Source organism: Carica papaya, chromosome 5 (assembly GCF_054855325.1).
Source record: "Carica papaya isolate Zhongbai chromosome 5, ASM5485532v1, whole genome shotgun sequence".
NCBI classification, from domain to species: Eukaryota; Viridiplantae; Streptophyta; class Magnoliopsida; order Brassicales; family Caricaceae; genus Carica; species Carica papaya.
In genome coordinates, this window is record NC_142313.1 from 31,928,497 (window position 1) to 31,952,555 (window position 24,059).

The following is a 24,059-nucleotide window of genomic DNA, read 5'->3' on the forward strand; positions in this document are numbered from 1 at the left end:
GAAAAAAAATTGGTGCGACACGAGGACTTCACAAGAAAATTAGTGAAATATAAGGACTTCGCAGGAGATAACCCATGCTAGTACTACTCTCGCTCAAGTACCCTTACCTACGGAGTTATGATAGAATCCGTTGCATTAGTGTTGGTATTATCGCACCTGTTTCATTTCGTGCTGAAAATACATACACTCCTTCTCCTTCCCTCCCCCTCCCATCAATTGTTTCCTTGTGCGTTCACACTGAACCTCTCCTTCTCATTCTAATATCGATTAAAATGCCCCTGCTTTTTAACTCACATTTGAGTATAAACCAGCGGACCCTAGTTCCAGTCGCGCGTAACGTCGAAGGACCCGTCTGAAAAAAAATTGGTGCGACACGAGGACTTCCCAGGAGGTCACCTATCCGAGTACTACTCACGCCCAAGCACACTTAACTGCGGAGTTTTGATAGGATCCGGTGCATTAGTGCTGGTATGATCGCACCCGTTCAATTCAGCGCTGCAAATACATAAACTCCTTCTCCTTTCTTGCCCCTCCCGTCATTTGTTTCCTTGTGCGTGCGCACTGCACCTCCCGTGCTCGTTCTAATATCAAGTAAAATGCTACAGTGCCGTAACTCACATTTGCGAATAAACCTGAGGACCATAATTCAAGTCGCGCGTATCGTCGAAAGAATCATCTGCAAAAAAATGGGTGCAACACGAGGACTTCCTAAGAAAATGGGTGAAATATAAGGACTTCGCAGGAGGTCACCCATCCTAGTGCTACTCTCGCCCAAGCACCCTTAACTTGCGGAGTTCTGATAAAATCCGTTGCATTGGTGCTGGTATGATTGCTCATGTTTCATTCTGTGCTGCAAATACATACACTTTTTCTCCCTCCACCCCCCCTCCCGTCATTTGTTTCCTTGTGCGTGCACTCTGCATCTCTCCTTCTCGTTCTAATATCGATTAAAATGCCCCTGATTCTTGACTCACATTTGCGTATAAACCAGCGGACCAAAGTTCCAGTCGCGCGTAACGTCGAACGACCCATCTGTAAAAAAATTGTTACGATACGAGGACTTCCCAATAGGTCACCCATCCGAGTGCTACTCTCGCCCAAGCACACTTAACTGCAGAGTTCTGATGGGATCCAGTGCATTAGTGCTGGTATGATGCCACTTGTTTAATTTTGCGCTTCAAATACATACACTCCTCTTTTATTCCACCTCCCGTCATTTGTTTCCTTGTGCGTACGCAGTGCACCTCCCGTACTCGTTCTAATATCAAGTAAAATGTCACGGCGCCGTGACTCAAATTTGCGAATAAACCTACGGACCATAAATCAAGTCGCGCGTAACGTCGAAAGAATCATCTGCAAAAAGATGGGTGCAACACGAGGACTTCCTAAGAAAATGGGTGAAATATAAGGACTTCGCAGGAGGTCACCCATCCTAGTGCTACTCTCGCCCAAGCACCCTTAACTTGCGAAGTTCTGATAGAATCCGTTACATTGGTGCTGATATGATTGCTAATGTTTCATTCTGCGCTGCAAATACATACACTTTTTCTCCCTCCATCCCCCCTCCCGTCATTTGTTTCTTTGTGCGTGCACTCTGCATCTCTCCTTCTCGTTCTAATATCGATTAAAATGCCCCTGCTTCTTGACTCACATTTGCGTATAAACCAGCGGAACCTAGTTCCAGTCGCGCGTAACGTCGAACGACCTGTCTGGAAAAAAATTAGTGCGACACGAGGACTTCCCAGGATGTCACCCATCCGAGTACTGCTCTCGCCCAAGCATACTTAACTGCGGAGTTTTGATGGGATCCGGTGCATTAGTACTGGTATGATCGCACATGTTTAATTTCGCGCTGCAAATACATAAACTCATTCTCCTTTCTTCCCCCTCCCGTCATTTGTTTCCTTGTGCGTGCGCACTGCACCTCTCGTTCTCGTTCAAATATCAAGTAAAATGGCACGCCACCGTGACTCACATTTGTGAATAAATCTGCGGACCATAATTAAAGTCGCGCGTAACGTCGAACGGCACATCTGAAAAAAAGAAAATGAGTGCAACACGAGAACTTCCAAGGAGGTAACCCATCATTGTACTACTTTCGCCAAAGCACACTTAACTGCGGAGTTCTGATGGGAACTGGTGCATTTGTGCTGGTGTGACCGCACCTGTTTAATTTCGTGCTGAAAATACATACACTCCTTCTTCCCTCCCCCCCTCCCATCATTTGTTTCCTTGTGCGTTCACACTGCACCTCTCCTTCTCGTTCTAATATCGATTAAAATACGTCGAACGACCCGTCTGAAAAAAAAATTAATGCGACACGAGGACTTCCCAAGAGGTAACCCATTCGAGTACTACTCTCGCCCAAGCATACTTAACTGCGGAGTTCTGATGGGATCCGGTGCATTAGTGCTGGTATGATCGAACCTGTTTAATTTCGCGCTGCAAATACATAGACTACTTCTCCTTTATTCCCCCTCCCGTCATTTGTTTCCTTGTGCGTGCGCACTGCACCTCTCGTTCTCGCTCAAATATCAAGTAAAATGCCACGGCGCCGTGACTCACATTTGCGAATAAATCTGCGGACCATAATTAAGGTCGCGCGTAAGGTCGAACGGCACATCTGAAGAAAAGAAAATGGGTGCAACACGAGAACTTCCAAGGAGGTAACCCATCATTGTACTACTTTCGCCAAAGCACACTTAACTGCGGAGTTCTGATGGGATCCGGTGCATTTGTGCTGGTGTGACCGCACCTGTTTAACTTCATGCTAAAAATACATACACTCCTTCTTCCCTCCCCCCTTCCCATCATTTGTTTCCTTGTGCGTTCACACTGCACCTCTCATTCTCGTTCTAATATCGATTAAAATGCCCCTAATTCTTGACTCACATTTGCGTATAAACCAGCGGACCATAGTTCTAGTCGCGCGTAACGTCGAACGACCCATCTGAAAAAAAATTGTTGCGATAAGAGCACTTCCCAAGAGGTCACCCATCCGAGTACTACACTCGCCCAAGCACACTTAACTGTAGAGTTCTGATGGGATCCAGTGCATTAGTGCTGGTATGATGCCACTTGTTTAACTTTGCGCTTTAAATACATACACTCCTTCTCTTTTCTTCCACCTCCCGTCATTTGTTTCCTTGTGCGTGCGCACTGCACCTCCTGTACTCGTTCTAATATCAAGTAAAATGCCACGGCGCCGTGACTCACATTTGCGAATAAACCTGCGGACCATAAATCAAGTCGCGCGTATCGTCGAAAGAATCATATGCAAAGAGATGGGTGCAACACGAGGACCTCCCAAGAAAATGGGTGAAATATAAGGACTTCGCAGGAGGTCACCCATCCGAGTACTTTTCTCGCCCAAGCACCGTTAACTGCGGAGTTTTGATAGAATCCGTTGCATTAGTGCGGGTATGATCCCTCATGTTTCATTCTGCACTGCAAATACATACACTCTTTCTCCTCCCATCCCCCCTCCCTCATTTGTTTCCTTGTGCGTGCACTCTGCATCTCTCTTTCTCATTCTAATATCAAGTAATATGCCCTCGCACCGTGACTCACCTTTGCAAATGAACCAGCGGTTTATAATTCCATTCGCGCGTAACGTCGAACAACCAATCCGAAAAAAAATAGGTACAACACGAGGGCTTCCCAAGTGGTCACCTATCCGAGTACTACTCTCGCCCAAGCACACTTAACTGCGGAGTTCTGATGGGATCCGGGGCTTTAGTGCTGGTATGATCGCACCTGTTTAATTTCGCGCTGCAAATACATACACTCCTTCTCCTTTCTTCCCCCTCCCGTCATTTGTATCCTTGTGCGTTAACACTTCACCTCTCATTCTCGTTCTAATATCGATTAAAATGCCCCTGCTTATTGACTCACATTTGCGTATAAATCAGCGGACCCTAGTTCCAAACGCGCCTAACGTCGAATGACCCGTCTGAAAAAAAGTTGGTGCGACACGAGGACTTCCCAGGAGGTCACCCATCCGAGTACTAATCTCGCCTAAACACACTTAACTGCAGAGTTCTGATGGGATCCGGTGCCACAGTGCTGGTATGATCGCACCCGTTTAATTTTGTGCTACAAATACATCAACTCATTCCCCTTTCTTCCCCCTCCTGTCATTTGTTTCCTTGTGCGTGCGCACTGCACCTCCCGTTCTCGTTCTAATATCAAGTAAAATGCCACAGCGCCGTGACTCACATTTGCGAATAAACTTGAGGACCATAATTCAAGTCGCGCGTAACGTCGAAAGAATCATCTGCAAAAAGATGGGTGCAACACGAGGACTTCACAAGAAAATGGGTGGAATATAAGGACTTCGCAGGAGGTAACCCATGCTAGTACTACTCTCGCCCAAGCACCCTTACCTACGGAGTTCTGATAGAATCCGTTGCATTAGTGCTGGTATGATCGCACCTGTTTCATTTATTGCTGAAAATACATACACTCCTTCTCCTTCCTTCCCCCTCCCATCATTTGTTTCCTTGTGCGTTCACACTGCACCTCTCCTTCTCGTTCTAATATGGATTAAAATGCCCCTGCTTCTTGACTCACATTTGCGTATAAACCAACGGACCCTAGTTCCAGTCGCGCGTAACGTCGAACGACCCGTCTGAAAAAAAATTGGTGCGACACGAGGACTTCCCAGGAGATCACCAATTCGAGTACTACTCTCGCCAAAGCACACTTAACTGCGGAGTTCTGACGGGATCCGGTGCATTAGTGCTGGTATGATCGCACCCGTTTAATTCCGCGCTGCAAATACATAAACTCCTTCTCCTTTCTTCCCCCTCCCGTCATTTGTTTCCTTGTGCATGCGCACTGCACCTTCCATGCTCCTTCTAATATAAAGTAAAATGCTACGGTGTCGTGACTCACAATTGCGAATAAACCTGAGGACCATAATTCAAGTCGCGCGTATCGTCGAAAGAATCATCTGCAAAAAAATGGGTGCAACACGAGGACTTCCTAAGAAAATGGGTGAAATATAAGGACTTAGCATGAGGTCACCCATCCTAGTGCTACTCTCGCCCAAGCACCCTTAACTTGCGGAGTTCTGATAGAATCCGTTGCATTGGTGCTGGTATGATTGCTCATGTTTCATTCTGCGCTGCAAATACATACACTTTTTCTCCCTCCATCCCCCCTCCCGTCATTTGTTTCCTTGTGCGTGCACTCTGCATCTCTCCTTCTCGTTCTAATATCGATTAAAATGCCCCTGTTTCTTGACTCACATTTGTGTATAAACCAGTGGACCCTAGTTCCAGTCACGCGTAACGTCGAATGACCTGTCTGAAAAAAAAATTAGTGCGACACGAGGACTTCCCAGGAGGTCACCCATCCGAGTACTACTCTCGCCCATGCACACTTATCTCGGAGTTCCGATGGGATCCGATGCATTAGTGCTGGTATGATTGCACCTGTTTAATTTTGCGCTGCAAATACATAAACTACTTCTCCTTTCTTCCCCCTCCCGTCATTTGTTTCCTTGTGCGTGCGCACTGCACCTCTCGTTCTCGTTTAAATATCAAGTAAAATGTCACAGCACCGTGACTAACATTTGCGAATAAATCTGCGGACCATAATTAAAGTCGCGCGTAACGTCGAACGGCACATCTGAAAAAAAAAATGGGTGCAACACGAGAACTTCCCAGGAGGTAACCCATCATTGTACTACTTTCGTCAAAGCACACTTAACTGCGGAGTTCTGATGGGATCCGGTGCATTTGTGCTGGTGTGACCGCACCTGTTTAATTTTGTGCTGAAAATACATACACTCCTTCTTCCCTCCCCCCGCTCCCATCATTTGTTTCCTTGTGCATTCACACTGCACCTCTCCTTCTCGTTCTAATATCGATTAAAATGCCCCAGATTCTTGACTCACATTAGCGTATAAACCAGCGGACCATATTTCCAGTCGCGCCTAACGTCGAGCGACCCATCTGAAAAAAAATTGGTGCGATACGAGGACTTCCCAAGAGGTCACCCATCCGAGTACTACTCTCGCCCAAACACACTTAACTGCGGAGTTCTGATAGGATCCAGTGCATTAGTGCTGGTATGATGCCACTTGTTTAATTTTGCGCTTCAAATACATACACACATTCTTGTTTCTTCCTCATCCCGTCATTTGTTTCCTTGTGCGTGCGCGCTGCACCTCCCGTACTCGTTCTAATATCAAGTAAAATGCAACGGCACCGTGACTCACATTTGCGAATCAACCTGCGGACCATAAATCAAGTTGCGGATAACGTCGAAAGAATCATCTGCAAAAAGACGGGTGCAATACGAGGACCTCCCAAGAAAATTGGTGAAATATAAGGACTTCGCAGGAGGTCACCCGTTCGAGAACTTTTTTCGCCCAAGCACCATTAACTGCGGAGTTCTGATAGAATCCGTTGTATTAGTGCTGGTATGATCCCTCATGTTTCATTCTGCACTGCAAATACATACACTCTTTCTCCTTCCATCCCCCTTCCCGTCATTTGTTTCCTTGTGTGTGCACTCTGCATCTCTCTTTCTCGTTCTAATATCAAGTAATATGCCCCGGGACCGTGACTCACCTTTGTAAATGAACCAGCGGTTTATAATTCCATTCGCGCGTAACGTCGAACAACCCATCCGAAAAAAATAGGTGCAACACGAGGGCTTCTCAGGTGGTGACCCATCCGAGTACTACTCTCGCCCAAGCACACTTAACTGCGGAGTTCTGATGGGATCGAGAGCTTCAGTGTTGGTATGATCGCACCTGTTTAATTTCGTGCTGCAAATACATACACTCCTTCTCATTTCTTCCCCCTCCCGTCATTTGTTTGCTTGTGCGTTCACACTTCACCTCTCATTCTCGTTCTAATATCGATTAAAATGCCCCTGCTTCTTGACTCACACTTGTGTATAAACCAGCGGACCCTAGTTCCAGACGCGTGTAACGTCGAACGACCCGTTTAAAAAAAAATTGGTGCGACACGAAGACTTCCCAGGAGGTCACCCATCCGAGTACTAATCTCGCCCAAGCACACTTCACTGCGGAGTTCTGATGGGATCCGGTGCATTAGTGCTGGTATGATCCAACCCGTTTAATTTTGCGCTGCAAATACATAAACTCATTCCCCTTTCTTCCCCCCCCCCCGTCATTTGTTTCCTTGTGTGTGCGCACTGCACCTCCCGTTCTCGTTCTAATATCAAGTAAAATGTTACAGCGCCGTGACTCACATTTGCGAATAAACATGAGAACCATAATTCAAGTCGCGCGTAACGTCGAAAGAATCATCTGCAAAAAAATGGGTGCAACACGAGGACTTCACAAGAAAATGGGTGAAATATAAGGACTCGCAGGAGGTAACCCATGCTAGTACTACTCTCGCCCAAGCACCCTTACCTACGGAGTTCTGATAGAATCCGTTGCATTAGTGCTGGTATGATCGCACCTGTTTCATTTCACGCTGCAAATACATACACTCCTTTTCCTTTCTTCCCCCTCCCGTGATTTGTTTCCTTGTGCGTGCGCACTGCACCTCTCGTTCTCGTTCAAATATCAAGTAAAATGCCACGGCGCCGTGACTCACATTTGCGAATAAACCTGCGGACCATAATTAAAGTCGCGCGTAACGTCGAACGGCAAATCTGAAAAAAAGAAAATGGGTGCAACACGAGAACTTCCCAGGAGGTAACCCATCATTGTACTACTTTCGCCAAAGCACACTTAACTGCGGAGTTCTGATGGGATCCGGTGCATTTGTGCTGGTGTGACCGCACCTGTTTAATTTCGTGCTGAAAATACATACACTCCTTCTTCCCTCCCCCCCTCCCATCATTTGTTTCCTTGTGCATTCACACTGCACCTCTCCTTCTCGTTCTAATATCGATTAAAATACCCCTGATTTGTGACCTGCATTTGCGTATAAACCAGCGGACCATAGTTCCAGTCGCGCGTAATGTCGAACGACCCGTCTGAAAAAAAAATTGGTGCAACACAAGGACTTCCCAGGAGGTCACCCATCCGAGTACTACTCTCACCCAAGCACACTTAACTGCGGAGTTCTGATGCGATCCACTGCATTAGTGCTGGTATGATCGCACCCGTTTAATTTCGCGCTGCAAATAGATAAACTCCTTCTCGTCTCTTCCCCCTCCCGTCATTTGTTTCCTTTTGCGTGCGCACTGCACCTCCCGTGCTCGTTCTAATATCAAGTAAAATACTACGGTGCCATGACTCACATTTGCGAATAAACCTGAGGACCATAATTCAAGTCGCACGTAACGTCGAAAGAATCATCTGCAAAAAAATGGGTGCAACACGAGGACTTCACAAGAAAATGAGTGAAATATAAGAACTTCGCAGGAGGTAACCCATGCTAGTACTACTCTCGCCGAAGCACCCTTACCTACGGAGTTCTGATAGAATCCATTGCATTAGTGCTGGTATGATCGCACCTGTTTCATTTCGCGCTGCAAATACATACACTCCTTCTCCTTTCTTCCCCCTCCCGTCATTTGTTTCCTTGTGCGTGCGCACTGCACCTCTCGTTCTCTTTCAAATATCAAGTAAAATGCCACGGCGCCGTGACAAACATTTGCGAATAATTCTGCCGACTATAATTCAAGTCGCGCGTAACGTCGAACGGCACATCTGAAAAAAAAAATGGGCGCAACACGAGAACTTCCCAGGAGGTAACCCATCATTGTACTACTTTCGCCAAAGCACACTTAACTGCGGAGTTCTGATGGGATCCGGTGCATTTGTGCTGGTGATACCGCACTTGTTTAATTTCGTGCTGAAAATACATACACTCCTTCTTCCCTCCCCCCTCCCATCATTTGTTTCCTTGTGCGTTCACACTGCACCTCTCCTTCTCGTTCTAATATCGATTAAAATGCCCCTGATTCTTGACTCACATTTGCGTATAAACCAGCGGCCCATAGTTCCAGTCGCGCGTAACGTCGAACGACCCGTCTGAAACAAAATTGGTGCGACACGAGGACTTCCCAGGTGATCACCAATCCGAGTACTACTCTCGCCCAAGCACACTTAACTGCAGAGTTCTGATGGGATCCAGTGCATTAGTGCTGGTATGACTGCACCCGTTTAATTCCGCGCTGCAAATGCATAAACTCCTTCTCCTTTCTTACCCCTTCCGTCATTTGTTTCCTTGTGCGTGCGCACTGCACCTCCCGTGCTCGTTCTAATATCAATTAAAATGCTACGGTGTCGTGACTCACATTTGCGAATAAACCTGATGACCATAATTCAAGTCGCGCGTATCGTCGAAAGAATCATCTGTAAAAAGATGGGTGGAACACGAGGACTTCCTAAGAAAATGGGTGAAATATAAGGACTTCGCAGGAGGTCACCCATCCTAGTGCTACTCTCGCCCAAGCACCCTTAACTTGCGGAGTCCTGATAGAATCCATTGCATTGGTGCTGGTATGATTGCTCATGTTTCATTCTGCGCTGCAAATACATACACTCTTCTCCCTCCATCCCCCCCTCCCGTCATTTGTTTCCTTGTGCGTGCACTCTGCATCTCTCCTTCTCGTTCAAATATTGATTAAAATGCCCCTGCTTCTTGACTCACATTTGCGTATAAACCAGTGGACCCTAGTTCTAGTCGCGCGTAACGTCGAACGACCCGTCTGAAAAAAAAATTAGTGTGACACGAGGACTTCCCAAGAGGTCACCCATATGAGTACTACTCTCGCCAAAGCACACTTAACTGCGGAGTTCTGATGGGATCCGATGCATTAGTGCTGGTATGATCGCACCTATTTAATTTCGCGCTGAAAATACATAAACTCCTTCTCCTTTCTTCCCCCTCCCATCATTTGTTTCCTTGTGCGTGCGCACTGCACCTCTCGTTCTCTTTCAAATATCAAGTAAAATGCCACGGCGCCGTGACAAACATTTGCGAATAATTCTGCCGACTATAATTCAAGTCGCGCGTAACGTCGAACGGCACATCTGAAAAAAAAAATGGGCGCAACACGAGAACTTCCCAGGAGGTAACCCATCATTGTACTACTTTCGCCAAAGCACACTTAACTGCGGAGTTCTGATGGGATCCGGTGCATTTGTGCTGGTGATACCGCACTTGTTTAATTTCGTGCTGAAAATACATACACTCCTTCTTCCCTCCCCCCTCCCATCATTTGTTTCCTTGTGCGTTCACACTGCACCTCTCCTTCTCGTTCTAATATCGATTAAAATGCCCCTGATTCTTGACTCACATTTGCGTATAAACCAGCGGCCCATAGTTCCAGTCGCGCGTAACGTCGAACGACCCGTCTGAAACAAAATTGGTGCGACACGAGGACTTCCCAGGTGATCACCAATCCGAGTACTACTCTCGCCCAAGCACACTTAACTGCAGAGTTCTGATGGGATCCAGTGCATTAGTGCTGGTATGACTGCACCCGTTTAATTCCGCGCTGCAAATGCATAAACTCCTTCTCCTTTCTTACCCCTTCCGTCATTTGTTTCCTTGTGCGTGCGCACTGCACCTCCCGTGCTCGTTCTAATATCAATTAAAATGCTACGGTGTCGTGACTCACATTTGCGAATAAACCTGATGACCATAATTCAAGTCGCGCGTATCGTCGAAAGAATCATCTGTAAAAAGATGGGTGGAACACGAGGACTTCCTAAGAAAATGGGTGAAATATAAGGACTTCGCAGGAGGTCACCCATCCTAGTGCTACTCTCGCCCAAGCACCCTTAACTTGCGGAGTCCTGATAGAATCCATTGCATTGGTGCTGGTATGATTGCTCATGTTTCATTCTGCGCTGCAAATACATACACTCTTCTCCCTCCATCCCCCCCTCCCGTCATTTGTTTCCTTGTGCGTGCACTCTGCATCTCTCCTTCTCGTTCAAATATTGATTAAAATGCCCCTGCTTCTTGACTCACATTTGCGTATAAACCAGTGGACCCTAGTTCTAGTCGCGCGTAACGTCGAACGACCCGTCTGAAAAAAAAATTAGTGTGACACGAGGACTTCCCAAGAGGTCACCCATATGAGTACTACTCTCGCCAAAGCACACTTAACTGCGGAGTTCTGATGGGATCCGATGCATTAGTGCTGGTATGATCGCACCTATTTAATTTCGCGCTGAAAATACATAAACTCCTTCTCCTTTCTTCCCCCTCCCATCATTTGTTTCCTTGTGCGTGCGCACTGCACCTCTCGTTCTCTTTCAAATATCAAGTAAAATGCCACGGCGCCGTGACAAACATTTGCGAATAATTCTGCCGACTATAATTCAAGTCGCGCGTAACGTCGAACGGCACATCTGAAAAAAAAAATGGGCGCAACACGAGAACTTCCCAGGAGGTAACCCATCATTGTACTACTTTCGCCAAAGCACACTTAACTGCGGAGTTCTGATGGGATCCGGTGCATTTGTGCTGGTGATACCGCACTTGTTTAATTTCGTGCTGAAAATACATACACTCCTTCTTCCCTCCCCCCTCCCATCATTTGTTTCCTTGTGCGTTCACACTGCACCTCTCCTTCTCGTTCTAATATCGATTAAAATGCCCCTGATTCTTGACTCACATTTGCGTATAAACCAGCGGCCCATAGTTCCAGTCGCGCGTAACGTCGAACGACCCGTCTGAAACAAAATTGGTGCGACACGAGGACTTCCCAGGTGATCACCAATCCGAGTACTACTCTCGCCCAAGCACACTTAACTGCAGAGTTCTGATGGGATCCAGTGCATTAGTGCTGGTATGACTGCACCCGTTTAATTCCGCGCTGCAAATGCATAAACTCCTTCTCCTTTCTTACCCCTTCCGTCATTTGTTTCCTTGTGCGTGCGCACTGCACCTCCCGTGCTCGTTCTAATATCAATTAAAATGCTACGGTGTCGTGACTCATATTTGCGAATAAACCTGATGACCATAATTCAAGTCGCGCGTATCGTCGAAAGAATCATCTGTAAAAAGATGGGTGGAACACGAGGACTTCCTAAGAAAATGGGTGAAATATAAGGACTTCGCAGGAGGTCACCCATCCTAGTGCTACTCTCGCCCAAGCACCCTTAACTTGCGGAGTCCTGATAGAATCCATTGCATTGGTGCTGGTATGATTGCTCATGTTTCATTCTGCGCTGCAAATACATACACTCTTCTCCCTCCATCCCCCCCTCCCGTCATTTGTTTCCTTGTGCGTGCACTCTGCATCTCTCCTTCTCGTTCAAATATTGATTAAAATGCCCCTGCTTCTTGACTCACATTTGCGTATAAACCAGTGGACCCTAGTTCTAGTCGCGCGTAACGTCGAACGGCCCGTCTGAAAAAAAAATTAGTGTGACACGAGGACTTCCCAAGAGGTCACCCATATGAGTACTACTCTCGCCAAAGCACACTTAACTGCGGAGTTCTGATGGGATCCGATGCATTAGTGCTGGTATGATCGCACCTATTTAATTTCGCGCTGAAAATACATAAACTCCTTCTCCTTTCTTCCCCCTCCCATCATTTGTTTCCTTGTGCGTGCGCACTGCACCTCTCGTTCTCGTTCAAATATCAAGTAAAATGCCACGGCGCCGTGACTCACATTTGCGAATAAATCTGCGGACCATAATTAAAGTCGCGCGTAACGTCGAACGGCACATCTGAAAAAAAGAAAATGGGTGCAACACGAGAACTTCCCAGGAGGTAACCCATCATTGTACTACTTTCGCCAAAGCACACTTAACTGCGGAGTTCTGATGGGATCCGGTGCATTTGTGCTGGTGTGACCGCACTTGTTTAATTTCATGCTGAAAATACATACACTCCTTCTTCCCTCCCCCCCTCCCATCATTTGTTTCCTTGTGCGTTCACACTGCACCTCTCCTTCTCGTTCTAATATCGATTAAAATGCCCCTGATTCTTGACTCACATTTGCGTATAAACCAACGGACCATAGTTCCAGTCGCGCGTAACGTGGAACGACCCGTCTGAAAAAAAATTGGTGCGACACGAGGACTTCCCAGGTGGTCACCAATCCGAGTACTACTCTCGCCCAAGCACACTTAACTGCAGAGTTCTGATGGGATCCAGTGCATTAGTGCTGGTATGATCGTACCTGTTTAATTCCGCGCTGCAAATACATTAACTCCTTCTCCTTTCTTCCCCCTCCCGTCATTTGTTTCCTTGTGCGTGCGCACTGCACCTCCCGTGCTCGTTCTAATATCAATTAAAATACTACGGTGCCGTGACTCACATTTGCGATAAACCTGAGGACCATAATTCAAGTCGCGAGTATCGTCGAAAGAATCATCTGCAAAAAAATGAGTGGAACACGAGGACTTCCTAAGAAAATGGGTGAAATATAAGGACTTCGCAGGAGGTCACCCATCCTAGTGCTACTCTCGCCCAAACACCCTTAACTTGCGGAGTTTTGATAGAATCCATTGCATTGGTGCTGGTATGATTGCTCATGTTTCATTATGCACTGCGAATACATACACTCTTTCTCCCTCCATCCCCCCCTCCCGTCATTTGTTTTCTTGTGCGTGCACTCTGCATCTCTACTTCTCGTTCTAATATCGATTAAAATGCCTCAGCTTCTTGACTCACATTTGCGTATAAACTAGTTGACCCTAGTTCCAGTCGCGTGTAACGTCGAACAACCTGTCTGAAAAAAAAATTAGTGCGACACGAGGACTTCCCGAGAGGTCACCCATACGAGTACTACTCTCGCCAAAGCACACTTAACTGCGGAGTTCTGATGGGATCCGGTGCATTAGTGCTGGTATGATCGCACCTGTTTAATTTCGCGCTGCAAATACATAAACTCCTTCTCCTTTCTTCCCCCTCCCGTCATTTGTTTCCTTGTGCGTGCGCACTGCACCTCTGCGGACCATAATTAAAGTCGCGCGTAACGTCGAACGGCACATCTGAAAAAAAAATGGATGCAACACGAGAACTTCCCAGGAGGTAATCCATCATTGTACTACTTTCGCCAAAGCACAGCTAACTGCGGAGTTTTGATGGGATCCGGTGCATTTGTGCTAGTGTGACCGCACCTGTTTAATTTGGTGCTGAAAATACATACACTCCTTCTTCCCTCCTCCCCTCCCATCATTTGTTTCTTTGTGCGTTCACACTGCACCTCTCCTTCTCGTTCTAATATCGATTAAAATGCCCCTGATTCTTGACTCACACTTGCGTATAAACCAGCGGACCATAGTTCCAGTCGCGCATAACGTCGAACGACCCATCTGAAAAAAAATTGTTACGATACGAGGACTTTCCAAGAGGTCACCCATCCGAGTACTACTCTCGCCCAAGCACACTTAACTGCAGAGTTCTGAGGGGATCCAGTGAATTAGTGCTGGTATGATGCCACTTGTTTAATTTTGTGCTTCAAATACATACACTCCTTCTCTTTTCTTCATCCTCCAGTCATTTGTTTTCTTGTACGTGCGCACTGCACCTCCCGTACCCGTTCTAATATCAAGTAAAATGCCACGGTGCCGTGACTCACATTTGCGAATAAACCTGCAGACCATAAATCAAGTCGCGCGTAACGTCGAAAGAATCATCTGCAAAAAGTGGGTGCAACACGAGGACCTCCCAAGAAAATGGGTGAAATATAAGGACTTCGCAGGAGGTCACCCATCCGAGTACTTTTCTCGCCCAAGCACCCTTAACTGCGGAGTTCTGATAGAATCCGTTGCATTAGTGCGGGTATGATCCCTCATGTTTCATTCTGCACTGCAAATACATACACTCTTTCTCCTCCCATCCCCCCTCCCGTCATTTGTTTCCTTGTGCGTGCACTCTGCATCTCTCTTTCTCGTTCTAATATCAAGTAATATGCCCCGGCACTGTGACTCACCTTTGCAAATGAACCAGCGGTTTATAATTCCATTCGCGCGTAACGTCGAACAACCCATCCGAAAAAAAATTGGTGCAACACGAGGGCTTCCCAAGTGGTCACCCATCCGAGTACTACTCCCGCCCAAGCACACTTAACTGCGGAGTTCTGATGGGATCCGGAGCTTTAGTGCTGGTATGATTGCACCTATTTAATTTCACGCTGCAAATACATGCACTCCTTCTCCTTTCTTCCCCCTCCCGTCATTTGTTTCCTTGTGCGTTCGCACTTCACCTCTCCTTCTCGTTCTAATATCGATTAAAATGCCCCTGCTTCTTGACTCACATTTGCGTATAAACCAACGGACCCTAGTTCCAGATGTGTGTAACGTCGAACGACCCGTCTGAAAAAACATTTGTGCGATACGAGTACTTCCCAGGAGGTCACCCATCCGATTACTAATCTCGCCCAAGCACACATAACTGCGGAGTTCTGATGGGATCCGGTGCATTAGTGCTGGTATGATCGCACCTGTTTAATTTCGCTCTGCAAATACATAAACTCATTCCCCTTTCTTCCCCCTCCCGTCATTTGTTTCCTTGTGCGTGCGCACTGCACCTCCCGTGCTCGTTCTAATATCAAGTAAAATGCTACGGTGCCGTGACTCACATTTGCGAATAAACCTGAGGACCATAATTCAAGTCGCGCGTAACGTCGAAAGAATCATCTGCAAAAAAATGGGTGCAACACGAGGACTTCCTAAGAAAATAGGTGAAATATAAGGACTTCGCATGAGGTCACCCATCCTAGTGCTACTCTCGCCCAAGCACCCTTAACTTGCGGAGTTCTGATAGAATCCGTTGCATTGGTGCTGGTATGATCGCTCATGTTTCATTCTGCGCTGCAAATACATACACTCTTTCTCCCTCCATCCCCTCTCCCGTTATTTGTTTCCTTGTGCGTGCACTCTGCATCTCTCCTTCTTGTTCTAATATCAAGTAAAATACCCTGGCATCATGACTCACCTTTGCGAATGAACCAGCGGTTTATAATTGCATTCGCGCGTAACGTCGAATGATCCATCTGAAAAAAAATGGGTGCAACACGAGGACTTCCCAGGAGGTCACCAATCCGAGTACTACTCCCGCCCAAGCACACTTAACTGCGGAGTTCTGATGGGATACGGTGCATTAGTGCTGGTATGATGGCACCTATTTAATTTTGCGCTGCAAATACGTACACTCCTTCTCCTTTCTTCCCCTTCCCGTCATTTGTTTCCTTGTGCGTGTGCACTGCACCTCTCGTTCTCGTATAAATATCAAGTAAAATGCCACGGCGCAGTGACTCACATTTTTGAATAAATCTGCGGAATATAATTAAAGTCGCGCGTAACGTCGAATGGCACATCTGAAAAAAAAAATGGGTGCAACACGAGAACCTCCCAGGAGGTAACCCATCATTGTACTACTTTCGCCAAAGCACACTTAACTGCGGAGTTCTAATGGGATCCGGTGCATGTGCTGGTGTGACCGCACCTGTTTAATTTCGTGCTGAAAATACATACACTCCTTTTTCCCTCCCGCCCTCCCATCATTTGTTTCCTTTTGCGTTCACATTGCACTTCTCCTTCTCGTTCTAATATCGATTAAAATACCCCTGATTCTTGACTCACATTTGCGTATAAACTAGCGGACCATAGTTCCAGTCGCGCGTAATGTCGAACGACCTATCTGAAAAAAAATTGTTGCGATACGAGGACTTCTTAAGAGGTCACCCATCCGAGTACTACTCTCGCCCAAGCACACTTAACTGCAGAATTCTGATGGGATCCAGTACATTAGTGCCGGTATGATGCCACTTGTTTAATTTTGTGCTTCAAATACATACACTTCTAATCTTTTCTTCCTCCTCCCGTCATTTGTTTCCTTGTGCGTGCGCACTGCACCTCTCGTACTCGTTCTAATATCAAGTAAAATGCCACGGCGCTGTGACTCACATTTGCGAATAAATCTGCGGACCATAATTAAAGTCGCGCGTAACGTCGAACGACACTTCTGAAAAAAAGAAAATGGGTGCAACACGAGAACTTCCCAGGAGGTAACCCATCATTCTACTACTTACGCAAAAGCACACTTAACTGCGAAGTTCTGATGGGATCCGGTGCATTTGTGCTGGTGTGACCTCACCTGTTTAATTTCGTGCTGAAAATACATACACTCCTTCTTCCCTCCCCTCTCCCATCATTTGTTTCCTTGTGCGTTCACACCGCACCTCTCCTTCTCGTTCTAATATCGATTAAAATGCCCCTGATTCTTAACTCACCTTTGGGTATAAACCAGCGGACCATAGTTCCAGTCGCGCGTAACGTCGAATGACCCATCTGAAAAAAATTGTTGCAATACGAGGACTTCCCAAAAGGTCACCCATCTGAGTACTACTCTCGCCCAAGCACACTTAACTGCAGAGTTCTGATGGGATCCAGTGAAATAGTGCTGGTATGATGCCACTTGTTTAATTTTGCGCTGCAAATACATAAACTCATTCCCCTTTCTTCCCCCTCCCGTCATTTGTTTCCTTGTGTGTGCGCACTGTACCTCCCGTTCTCGTTCTAATATCAAGTAAAATGCTACAGCGCCGTGACTCACATTTGCGAATAAACCTGAGGACCATAATTCAAGTCGTGCATAACGTCGAAAGAATCATCTGCAAAAAAATGGGTGCAACACGAGGACTACACAAGAAAATGGGTGAAATATAAGGACTTCGCAGGAGGTAACCCATGCTAGTACTATTCTCGCCCAAGCACCCTTACCTACGGAGTTCTGATAGAATCCGTTGCATTAGTGCTGGAATGATCGCAGCTGTTTCATTTCGCGCTGCAAAAACATACTCCTTCTCCTTTCTTCCCCCTCCCGTCATTTGTTTCCTTGTGCGTGCGCACTGCACCTCTCGTTCTCGTTCAAATATCAAGTAAAATGCCACGGTGTCGTGACTGACATTTGCGAATCAATCTGCGGACCATAATTAAAGTCGCGCGTAACGTCGAACGGCACATCTGAAAAAAAGAAAATAGGTGCAACACGAGGACTTCCCAGGAGGTAACCCATCATTGTGCTACTTTCGCCAAAGCACACTTAACTGCGAAGTTCTGATGGGATCCGGTGCATTTGTGCTGGTGTGACCGCACCTGTTTAATTTGGCGCTGAAAATACATACACTCCTTCTTCCCTCCCCCCCTCCCATCATTTGTTTCCTTGTGCGTACACTCTGCATCTCTCTTTCTCATTCTAATATCAAGTAATATGCCCCGGCACCGTGACTCACCTTTGCAAATGAACTAGTGGTTTATAATTCCATTCGCGCGTAACGTCGAAAAACCAATCCGAAAAAAATAGGTGCAACACGAGGGCTTCCCAAGTGGTCACCCATCCGAGTACCACTCTCGCCCAAGCACACTTAACTGCAGAGTTCTGATGGGATCCGATGCATTAGTGCTGGTATGATCGCACTTGTTTAATTTTGCGCTGCAAATACATAAACTCCTTCTCCTTTCTTCCCCCTCCCGTCATTTCTTTCCTTGTGCGTGCGCACTGCACCTCTCGTTCTCGTTCAAATATCAAGTAAAATGCCACGGCGCCGTGACTCACATTTGCGAATAAACCTGCGGACCATAATTAAAGTCGCGCGTAACGTCGAACGGCACATCTGAAAAAAAAAGAAAATGGGTGCGACACGAGAACTTCCCAGGAGGTAACCCATCATTGTACTACTTTCGCCAAAGCACACTTAACTACTGAGTTCTGATGGGATACGGTGCATTTGTGCTGGTGTGACAGCACCTGTTTAATTTCGCGCTGCAAATACATAAACTCCTTCTCCTTTCTTCCCCCTCCCGTCATTTGTTTCCTTGTGCGTTCACACTGCACATCTCCTTCTCGTTCTAATATCGATTAAAATGGCCCTGATTCTTGACTCACATTTGCGTATAAACCAGTGGACCATTGTTCTAATCGCGCGTAACGTCGAACGACCCATCTGAAAAAAAATTATTGCGATACGAAGACTTCCCAAGAGGTCACCCATCCGAGTACTACTCTCGCCCAAGCACACTTAACTGCAGAGTTCTGATGGGATCCAGTGCATAAGTGCTAGTATGATGCCACTTGTTTAATTTTGCGCTTCAAATACATACACTCCTTCTCTTTTCTTCCTCCTCCCGTCATTTGTTTCCTTGTGCGTGCGCACTGCACCTCCCGTACTCGTTCTAATATCAAGTAAAATGCCACAGTGCCGTGACTCACATTTGCGAATAAGCCTGCGGACCATAAATTAAGTCGCGCGTAACATCGAAAGAATCATCTGCAAAAAGAGTGGTGCAACACGAGGACCTCCCAAGAAAATGGGTGAAATATAAGGACTTCGCAGGAGGTCAACCATCCGAGTACTTTTCTCGCCCAAGCACCGTTAACTGCGGAGTTCTGATAGAATCCGTTGCATTAGTGCTGGTATGATCCCTCATGTTTCATTCTGCACTGCAAATACATACACTCTTTCTCCTCCCATCCCCCCTCCCGTCATTTATTTCCTTGTGCGTGCATTCTGCATCTCTCTTTCTCGGTCTAATATCAAGTAATATGCCCCGGCACCGTGACTCACCTTTGCAAATGAACCAGCGGTTTATAATTCCATTCGCGCGTAACGTCGAAAAACCAATCAGAAAAAAAATAGGTGCAACACGAGGGCTTCCCAAGTGGTCACCCATCCGAGTACTACTCTCGCTCAAGCACACTTAACTGCAGAGTTCTGATGGGATCCGATGCATTAGTGCTGGTATGATCGCACCTGTTTAATTTTGCGCTGCAAATACATAAACTCCTTCTCCTTTCTTCCCCCTCCCGTCATTTCTTTCCTTGTGCGTGCGCACTGCACCTCTCGTTCTCGCTCAAATATCAAGTAAAATGCTACGGCGCCGTGACTCACATTTGCGAATAAATCGGCGGACCATAAGTAAAGTCGCGCGTAAGGTCGAACGGCACATCTGCAAAAAGAAAATGGGTGCAACACGAGAACTTCCCAGGAGGTAACCCATCATTGTACTACTTTCGCCAAAGCACACTTAACTGCGGAGTTCTGATGGGATCCGGTGCATTTGTGCTGGTGTGACCGCACCTGTTTAATTTGGTGCTGAAAATACATACACTCCTTCTTCTCTCCCCCCCTCCCATCATTTGTTTCCTTGTGGGTTCACACTGCACATCTCCTTCTCGTTCTAATATCGATTAAAATGGCCCTGATTCTTGACTCACATTTGCGTATAAACCAGCGGACCATAGTTCTAGTCGCGCGTAACGTCGAATGACCCATCCGAAAGAAAATTGTTGCGATACGAGGACTTCCCAAGAGGTCACCCATCCGACTACTACTCTCGCCCAAGCACACTTAACTGCAGAGTTCTGATGGGATCCAGTGCATCAGTGCTGGTATGATGCCACTTGTTTAATTTTGCGCTTCAAATATATACACTCCTTCTCTTTTCTTCTTCCTCCCGTCATTTGTTTCCTTGTGCGTGCGCACTGCACCTCTCGTACTCGTTCTAATATCAAGTAAAATGCCACGGCTCCGTGACTCACATTTGCGAATAAACCTGCGGACCATAAATCAAGTCGCGCATAACATCGAAAGAATCATCTGCAAAAAGATGGGTGCAACACGAGGACCTCCCAAGAAAATGGGTGAAATATAAGGACTTCGCAGGAGGTCACCCATCCGAGTACTTTTCTCGCCCAAGCACCCTTAACTGCGGAGTTCTGATAGAATCCGTTGCATTAGTACTGGTAAGATCCCTCATGTTTCATTCTGCACTGCAAATACATACATTCTTTCTCCTTCCATCCCACCTCCCGTCATTTGTTTCCTTGTGCGTGCACTCTGCATCTCTCTTTATCGTTCTAATATCAAGTAATATGCCCCGGCACCGTGACTCACCTTTGCAAATGAACCAGCGGTTTATAATTCCATTCGCGCGTAACGTCGAAAAACCCATCCGAAAGAAAATAGGTGCAACACGAGGGCATCCCAAGTGGTCACCCATCCGAGTACTACTCTCGCCCAAGCACACTTAACTGCGGAGTTCTGATGGGATCCGGGGCTTTAGTGCTGGTAAGATCGCACCTGTTTAAATTCGCGCTGTAAATACATACACTCCTTCTCATTTCTTCCCCCTCCCGTCATTTGTTTCCTTGTGCGTTCACACTTCACCTCTCATTCTCGTTCTAATATCGATTAAAATACCCCTGCTTCTTGACTCACATTTGCGTATAAACCAGCGGACCCTAGTTCCAGACCCGCGTAACGTCAAACAACCCGTCTGAAAAGAAATTTGTGCGACACGAGGAATTCCCAGGAGGTCACCCATCCGAGTACTACTCTCGCCCAAGTACACTTAACTGCAGGGTTCTGATGGGATCCAGTGCATTAGCGCTTGTATGATGCCACTTGTTTAATTTTGCGCTTCAAATACATATACTCTTTCTCTTTTCTTCCTCCTCCCGTCATTTGTTTCCTTGTGCGTGCGCACTGCACCTCCCGTACTTGTTCTAATATCAAGTAAAATGCCACGGCGCCGTGACTCACATTTGCGAATAAACCTGCAGACCATAAATCAAGTTGCGCGTAACGTCGAAAGAATAATCTGCAAAAAGATGGGTGCAACACGAGGACCTCCCAAGAAAATGGGTGAAATATAAGGACTTCGCAGGAGGTCACCCATCCGAGTACTTTTCTCGCCCAAGCACCCTTAACTGCAGAGTTCTGATAGAATCCGTTGCATTAGTGCTGGTATGATCCTCATGTTTCATTCTGCACTGCAAATACATACACTCTTTCTCCTTCCATCCCCCCTCCCGTCATTTGTTTCCTTGTGCGTGCACTCTGCATCTCTCTTTCTCTTTCTAATATCAAGTAATATGCCCCGGCACCGTGACTCACCTTTGCAAATGAACCAACGGTTTATAATTCCATTCGCGCGTAACGTCGAACAACCCATTTGAAAAAAAATAGGTGCAACACGAGGGCTTCCCAAGTGGTCACCCATCCGAGTACTACTCTCGCCCAAGCACACTTAACTGCGGAGTTCTGATGGGATCCGGGGCTTTAGTGCTGGTATGATCGAACCTGTTTAATTTCGCGCTGCAAATACATACACTCATTCTCCTTTCTTCCCCTTCCCGTCAATTGTTTCCTTGTGCATTCACAATGCACCTCTCATTCTCGTTCTAATATCGATTAAAATACCCCTGCTTCTTGACTCACATTTGCGTATAAACCAGCGGACCCTAGTTCCAGTCGCGCGTAACGTCGAACGACCCGTCTGAAAAAAAATTGTTGCGACACGAGGACTTCCCAGGAGGTCACCCATCCGAGTACTAGTCTCGCCCAAGCACACTTAACTGCGGAGTTCTGATGGTATCCGGTGCATTAGTGGTGGTATGATCGCACTCGTTTAATTACGCGCTGCAAATACATAAACTCCTTCCCCTTTCTTCCCCCTCCTGTTATTTGCTTCCTTGTGCGTGCGCACTGCACCTCCCGTGCTCGTTCTAATATCAAGTAAAATGCTACGGTGCCGTGACTCACATTTGCGAATAAACCTGAGGACCATAATTCAAATCGCGCGTATCGTCGAAAGAATCATCCGCAAAAAAATGGGTGCAACACGAGGACTTCCTAAGAAAATGGGTGAAATATAAGGACTTCGCAGGAGGTCACCCATCCTAGTGCTACTCTCGCCCAAGCACCCTTAACTTGCGGAGTTCTAATAGAATCCGTTGCATTGGTGCTGGTATGATTGCTCATGTTTCATTCTGCGCTGCAAATACATACACTTTTTCTCCCTCCACCCCCCCTCCCGTCATTTGTTTCCTTGTGCGTGCACTCTGCATCTCTCCTTCTCGTTCTAATATCGATTAAAATGCCCCTTCTTCTTGACTCACATTTGCGTATAAACCAGTGGACCCTAGTTCCAGTCGCGCGTAACGTCGAACGACCCGTCTGAAAAAAAAAAATTATTGCGACACGAGGACTTCCCAAGAGGTAACCCATCCGAGTACTACTCTCGCCCAAGCACACTTAACTGCGGAGTTCTGATGGGATCCGGTGCATTAGTGCTGGTATGATCGAACTTGTTTAATTTCGTGCTGCAAATACATAAATTCCTTCTCCGTTCTTCCTCCTCCCGTCATTTGTTTCCTTGTGCGTGCGCACTGGACCTCTCGTTCTCGTTCAAATATCAAGTACAATGCCACGGCGCCGTGACTCACATTTGCGAATAAATCTGCGGACCATAATTAAAGTCGCGCGTAACGTCGAACGACACATCTGAAAAAAAGAAAATGGGTGCAACACGAGAACTTCCCACGAGGTAACCCATCATTGTACTACTTTCACCAAAGCACACTTAACTACGGAGTTCTGATGGGATCCGGTGCATTTGTGCTGGTATGATCGCACCTGTTTAATTTTGCGCTGCAAATACATAAACTCATTCCCCTTTCTTCCCCCTCCCGTCATTTGTTTCCTTGTGCGTGCGCACTGCACCTCCCGTGCTCCTTCTAATATAAAGTAAAATGCTACGGTGCCGTGACTCACATTTGCGAATAAACCTGAGGACCATAATTCAAGTCGCGCGTATCGTCGAAAGAATCATCTGCAAAAAAATGGGTGCAACACCAGGACTTCCTAAGAAAATGGGTGAAATATAAGGACTTCGCAGGAGGTCACCCATCCTAGTGCTACTCTCGCCCAAGCACCCTTAACTTGCGGAGTTCTGATAGAATACGTTGCATTGGTGCTGGTATGATAGCTCATGTTTCATTCTGCGCTGCAAATACATACACTTTTTCTCCCTCCATCCCCCCTCCCGTCATTTGTTTCCTTGTGCGTGCGCACTGCACCTCCCGTGCTCGTTCTAATATAAAGTAAAATGCTACGGTGCCGTGACTCACATTTGCGAATAAAGCTAAGGACCATAATTCAAGTCGTGCATATCGTCGAAAGAATCATCTGCAAAAAAATTGGTGCAACACGAGGACTTCCTAAGAAAATGGGTGAAATATAAGGACTTCGCAGGAGGTCACCCATCCTAGTGCTACTCTCGCCCAAGCACCCTTAACTTGCGGAGTTCTGATAGAATCCGTTGCATTGGTGCTGGGATGATTGCTCATGTTTCATTCTGC

At 46.6% G+C, this 24,059-nt stretch overlaps 2 non-coding genes and 43 pseudogenes across 2 annotated transcripts; all 45 read right to left on the reverse strand.

Moving 5' to 3' along the window:
• Positions 1 to 363: 363 nt before the first annotated feature.
• On the reverse strand, positions 364 to 482 carry LOC148265556 (5S ribosomal RNA; annotated as a pseudogene).
• Positions 483 to 1,720: 1,238 nt separating this feature from the next.
• Positions 1,721 to 1,839, reverse strand: LOC148265557 (5S ribosomal RNA; annotated as a pseudogene).
• A 209-nt stretch (positions 1,840 to 2,048) lies between these two features.
• On the reverse strand, positions 2,049 to 2,167 carry LOC148265558 (5S ribosomal RNA; annotated as a pseudogene).
• A 143-nt stretch (positions 2,168 to 2,310) lies between these two features.
• Positions 2,311 to 2,429, reverse strand: LOC148265559 (5S ribosomal RNA; annotated as a pseudogene).
• Positions 2,430 to 2,638: 209 nt separating this feature from the next.
• On the reverse strand, positions 2,639 to 2,757 carry LOC148265560 (5S ribosomal RNA; annotated as a pseudogene).
• A 204-nt stretch (positions 2,758 to 2,961) lies between these two features.
• On the reverse strand, positions 2,962 to 3,079 carry LOC148265561 (5S ribosomal RNA; annotated as a pseudogene).
• A 560-nt stretch (positions 3,080 to 3,639) lies between these two features.
• LOC148265562 (5S ribosomal RNA) lies at positions 3,640 to 3,758 on the reverse strand (annotated as a pseudogene).
• A 205-nt stretch (positions 3,759 to 3,963) lies between these two features.
• Positions 3,964 to 4,082, reverse strand: LOC148265563 (5S ribosomal RNA; annotated as a pseudogene).
• Positions 4,083 to 4,641: 559 nt separating this feature from the next.
• LOC148265564 (5S ribosomal RNA) lies at positions 4,642 to 4,760 on the reverse strand (annotated as a pseudogene).
• A 562-nt stretch (positions 4,761 to 5,322) lies between these two features.
• LOC148265565 (5S ribosomal RNA) lies at positions 5,323 to 5,440 on the reverse strand (annotated as a pseudogene).
• Positions 5,441 to 5,647: 207 nt separating this feature from the next.
• Positions 5,648 to 5,766, reverse strand: LOC148265566 (5S ribosomal RNA; annotated as a pseudogene).
• Positions 5,767 to 5,971: 205 nt separating this feature from the next.
• LOC148265567 (5S ribosomal RNA) lies at positions 5,972 to 6,090 on the reverse strand (annotated as a pseudogene).
• A 559-nt stretch (positions 6,091 to 6,649) lies between these two features.
• LOC148265568 (5S ribosomal RNA) lies at positions 6,650 to 6,768 on the reverse strand (annotated as a pseudogene).
• Positions 6,769 to 6,973: 205 nt separating this feature from the next.
• Positions 6,974 to 7,092, reverse strand: LOC148265569 (5S ribosomal RNA; annotated as a pseudogene).
• Positions 7,093 to 7,656: 564 nt separating this feature from the next.
• LOC148265570 (5S ribosomal RNA) lies at positions 7,657 to 7,775 on the reverse strand (annotated as a pseudogene).
• Positions 7,776 to 7,980: 205 nt separating this feature from the next.
• On the reverse strand, positions 7,981 to 8,099 carry LOC148265571 (5S ribosomal RNA; annotated as a pseudogene).
• Positions 8,100 to 8,660: 561 nt separating this feature from the next.
• Positions 8,661 to 8,779, reverse strand: LOC148265572 (5S ribosomal RNA; annotated as a pseudogene).
• A 203-nt stretch (positions 8,780 to 8,982) lies between these two features.
• On the reverse strand, positions 8,983 to 9,101 carry LOC148265573 (5S ribosomal RNA; annotated as a pseudogene).
• A 562-nt stretch (positions 9,102 to 9,663) lies between these two features.
• Positions 9,664 to 9,782, reverse strand: LOC148265574 (5S ribosomal RNA; annotated as a pseudogene).
• Positions 9,783 to 9,989: 207 nt separating this feature from the next.
• LOC148265575 (5S ribosomal RNA) lies at positions 9,990 to 10,108 on the reverse strand (annotated as a pseudogene).
• Positions 10,109 to 10,311: 203 nt separating this feature from the next.
• Positions 10,312 to 10,430, reverse strand: LOC148265576 (5S ribosomal RNA; annotated as a pseudogene).
• Positions 10,431 to 10,992: 562 nt separating this feature from the next.
• On the reverse strand, positions 10,993 to 11,111 carry LOC148265577 (5S ribosomal RNA; annotated as a pseudogene).
• A 207-nt stretch (positions 11,112 to 11,318) lies between these two features.
• Positions 11,319 to 11,437, reverse strand: LOC148265578 (5S ribosomal RNA; annotated as a pseudogene).
• A 203-nt stretch (positions 11,438 to 11,640) lies between these two features.
• Positions 11,641 to 11,759, reverse strand: LOC148265579 (5S ribosomal RNA; annotated as a pseudogene).
• A 562-nt stretch (positions 11,760 to 12,321) lies between these two features.
• LOC148265580 (5S ribosomal RNA) lies at positions 12,322 to 12,440 on the reverse strand (annotated as a pseudogene).
• A 209-nt stretch (positions 12,441 to 12,649) lies between these two features.
• LOC148265581 (5S ribosomal RNA) lies at positions 12,650 to 12,768 on the reverse strand (annotated as a pseudogene).
• A 204-nt stretch (positions 12,769 to 12,972) lies between these two features.
• LOC148265582 (5S ribosomal RNA) lies at positions 12,973 to 13,091 on the reverse strand (annotated as a pseudogene).
• A 562-nt stretch (positions 13,092 to 13,653) lies between these two features.
• LOC148265583 (5S ribosomal RNA) lies at positions 13,654 to 13,772 on the reverse strand (annotated as a pseudogene).
• A 1,144-nt stretch (positions 13,773 to 14,916) lies between these two features.
• On the reverse strand, positions 14,917 to 15,035 carry LOC148265584 (5S ribosomal RNA). The gene has a single exon (XR_015821116.1). It is a non-coding gene; the product is annotated as a 5S ribosomal RNA (ribosomal RNA).
• A 205-nt stretch (positions 15,036 to 15,240) lies between these two features.
• On the reverse strand, positions 15,241 to 15,359 carry LOC148265585 (5S ribosomal RNA; annotated as a pseudogene).
• Positions 15,360 to 15,920: 561 nt separating this feature from the next.
• On the reverse strand, positions 15,921 to 16,039 carry LOC148265586 (5S ribosomal RNA; annotated as a pseudogene).
• Positions 16,040 to 16,246: 207 nt separating this feature from the next.
• Positions 16,247 to 16,363, reverse strand: LOC148265587 (5S ribosomal RNA; annotated as a pseudogene).
• Positions 16,364 to 16,567: 204 nt separating this feature from the next.
• On the reverse strand, positions 16,568 to 16,685 carry LOC148265588 (5S ribosomal RNA; annotated as a pseudogene).
• Positions 16,686 to 17,216: 531 nt separating this feature from the next.
• LOC148265589 (5S ribosomal RNA) lies at positions 17,217 to 17,334 on the reverse strand (annotated as a pseudogene).
• Positions 17,335 to 17,896: 562 nt separating this feature from the next.
• On the reverse strand, positions 17,897 to 18,015 carry LOC148265590 (5S ribosomal RNA; annotated as a pseudogene).
• A 203-nt stretch (positions 18,016 to 18,218) lies between these two features.
• LOC148265591 (5S ribosomal RNA) lies at positions 18,219 to 18,337 on the reverse strand (annotated as a pseudogene).
• Positions 18,338 to 18,872: 535 nt separating this feature from the next.
• LOC148265592 (5S ribosomal RNA) lies at positions 18,873 to 18,990 on the reverse strand (annotated as a pseudogene).
• A 561-nt stretch (positions 18,991 to 19,551) lies between these two features.
• On the reverse strand, positions 19,552 to 19,670 carry LOC148265593 (5S ribosomal RNA; annotated as a pseudogene).
• A 208-nt stretch (positions 19,671 to 19,878) lies between these two features.
• LOC148265594 (5S ribosomal RNA) lies at positions 19,879 to 19,997 on the reverse strand (annotated as a pseudogene).
• A 204-nt stretch (positions 19,998 to 20,201) lies between these two features.
• LOC148265595 (5S ribosomal RNA) lies at positions 20,202 to 20,319 on the reverse strand (annotated as a pseudogene).
• A 561-nt stretch (positions 20,320 to 20,880) lies between these two features.
• Positions 20,881 to 20,999, reverse strand: LOC148265596 (5S ribosomal RNA; annotated as a pseudogene).
• An 883-nt stretch (positions 21,000 to 21,882) lies between these two features.
• On the reverse strand, positions 21,883 to 22,001 carry LOC148265597 (5S ribosomal RNA). Its single transcript, XR_015820648.1, has one exon. It is a non-coding gene; the product is annotated as a 5S ribosomal RNA (ribosomal RNA).
• A 205-nt stretch (positions 22,002 to 22,206) lies between these two features.
• On the reverse strand, positions 22,207 to 22,325 carry LOC148265598 (5S ribosomal RNA; annotated as a pseudogene).
• A 564-nt stretch (positions 22,326 to 22,889) lies between these two features.
• Positions 22,890 to 23,008, reverse strand: LOC148265599 (5S ribosomal RNA; annotated as a pseudogene).
• Positions 23,009 to 23,217: 209 nt separating this feature from the next.
• Positions 23,218 to 23,336, reverse strand: LOC148265600 (5S ribosomal RNA; annotated as a pseudogene).
• Between the last annotated feature and the right edge of the window lie 723 nt (positions 23,337 to 24,059).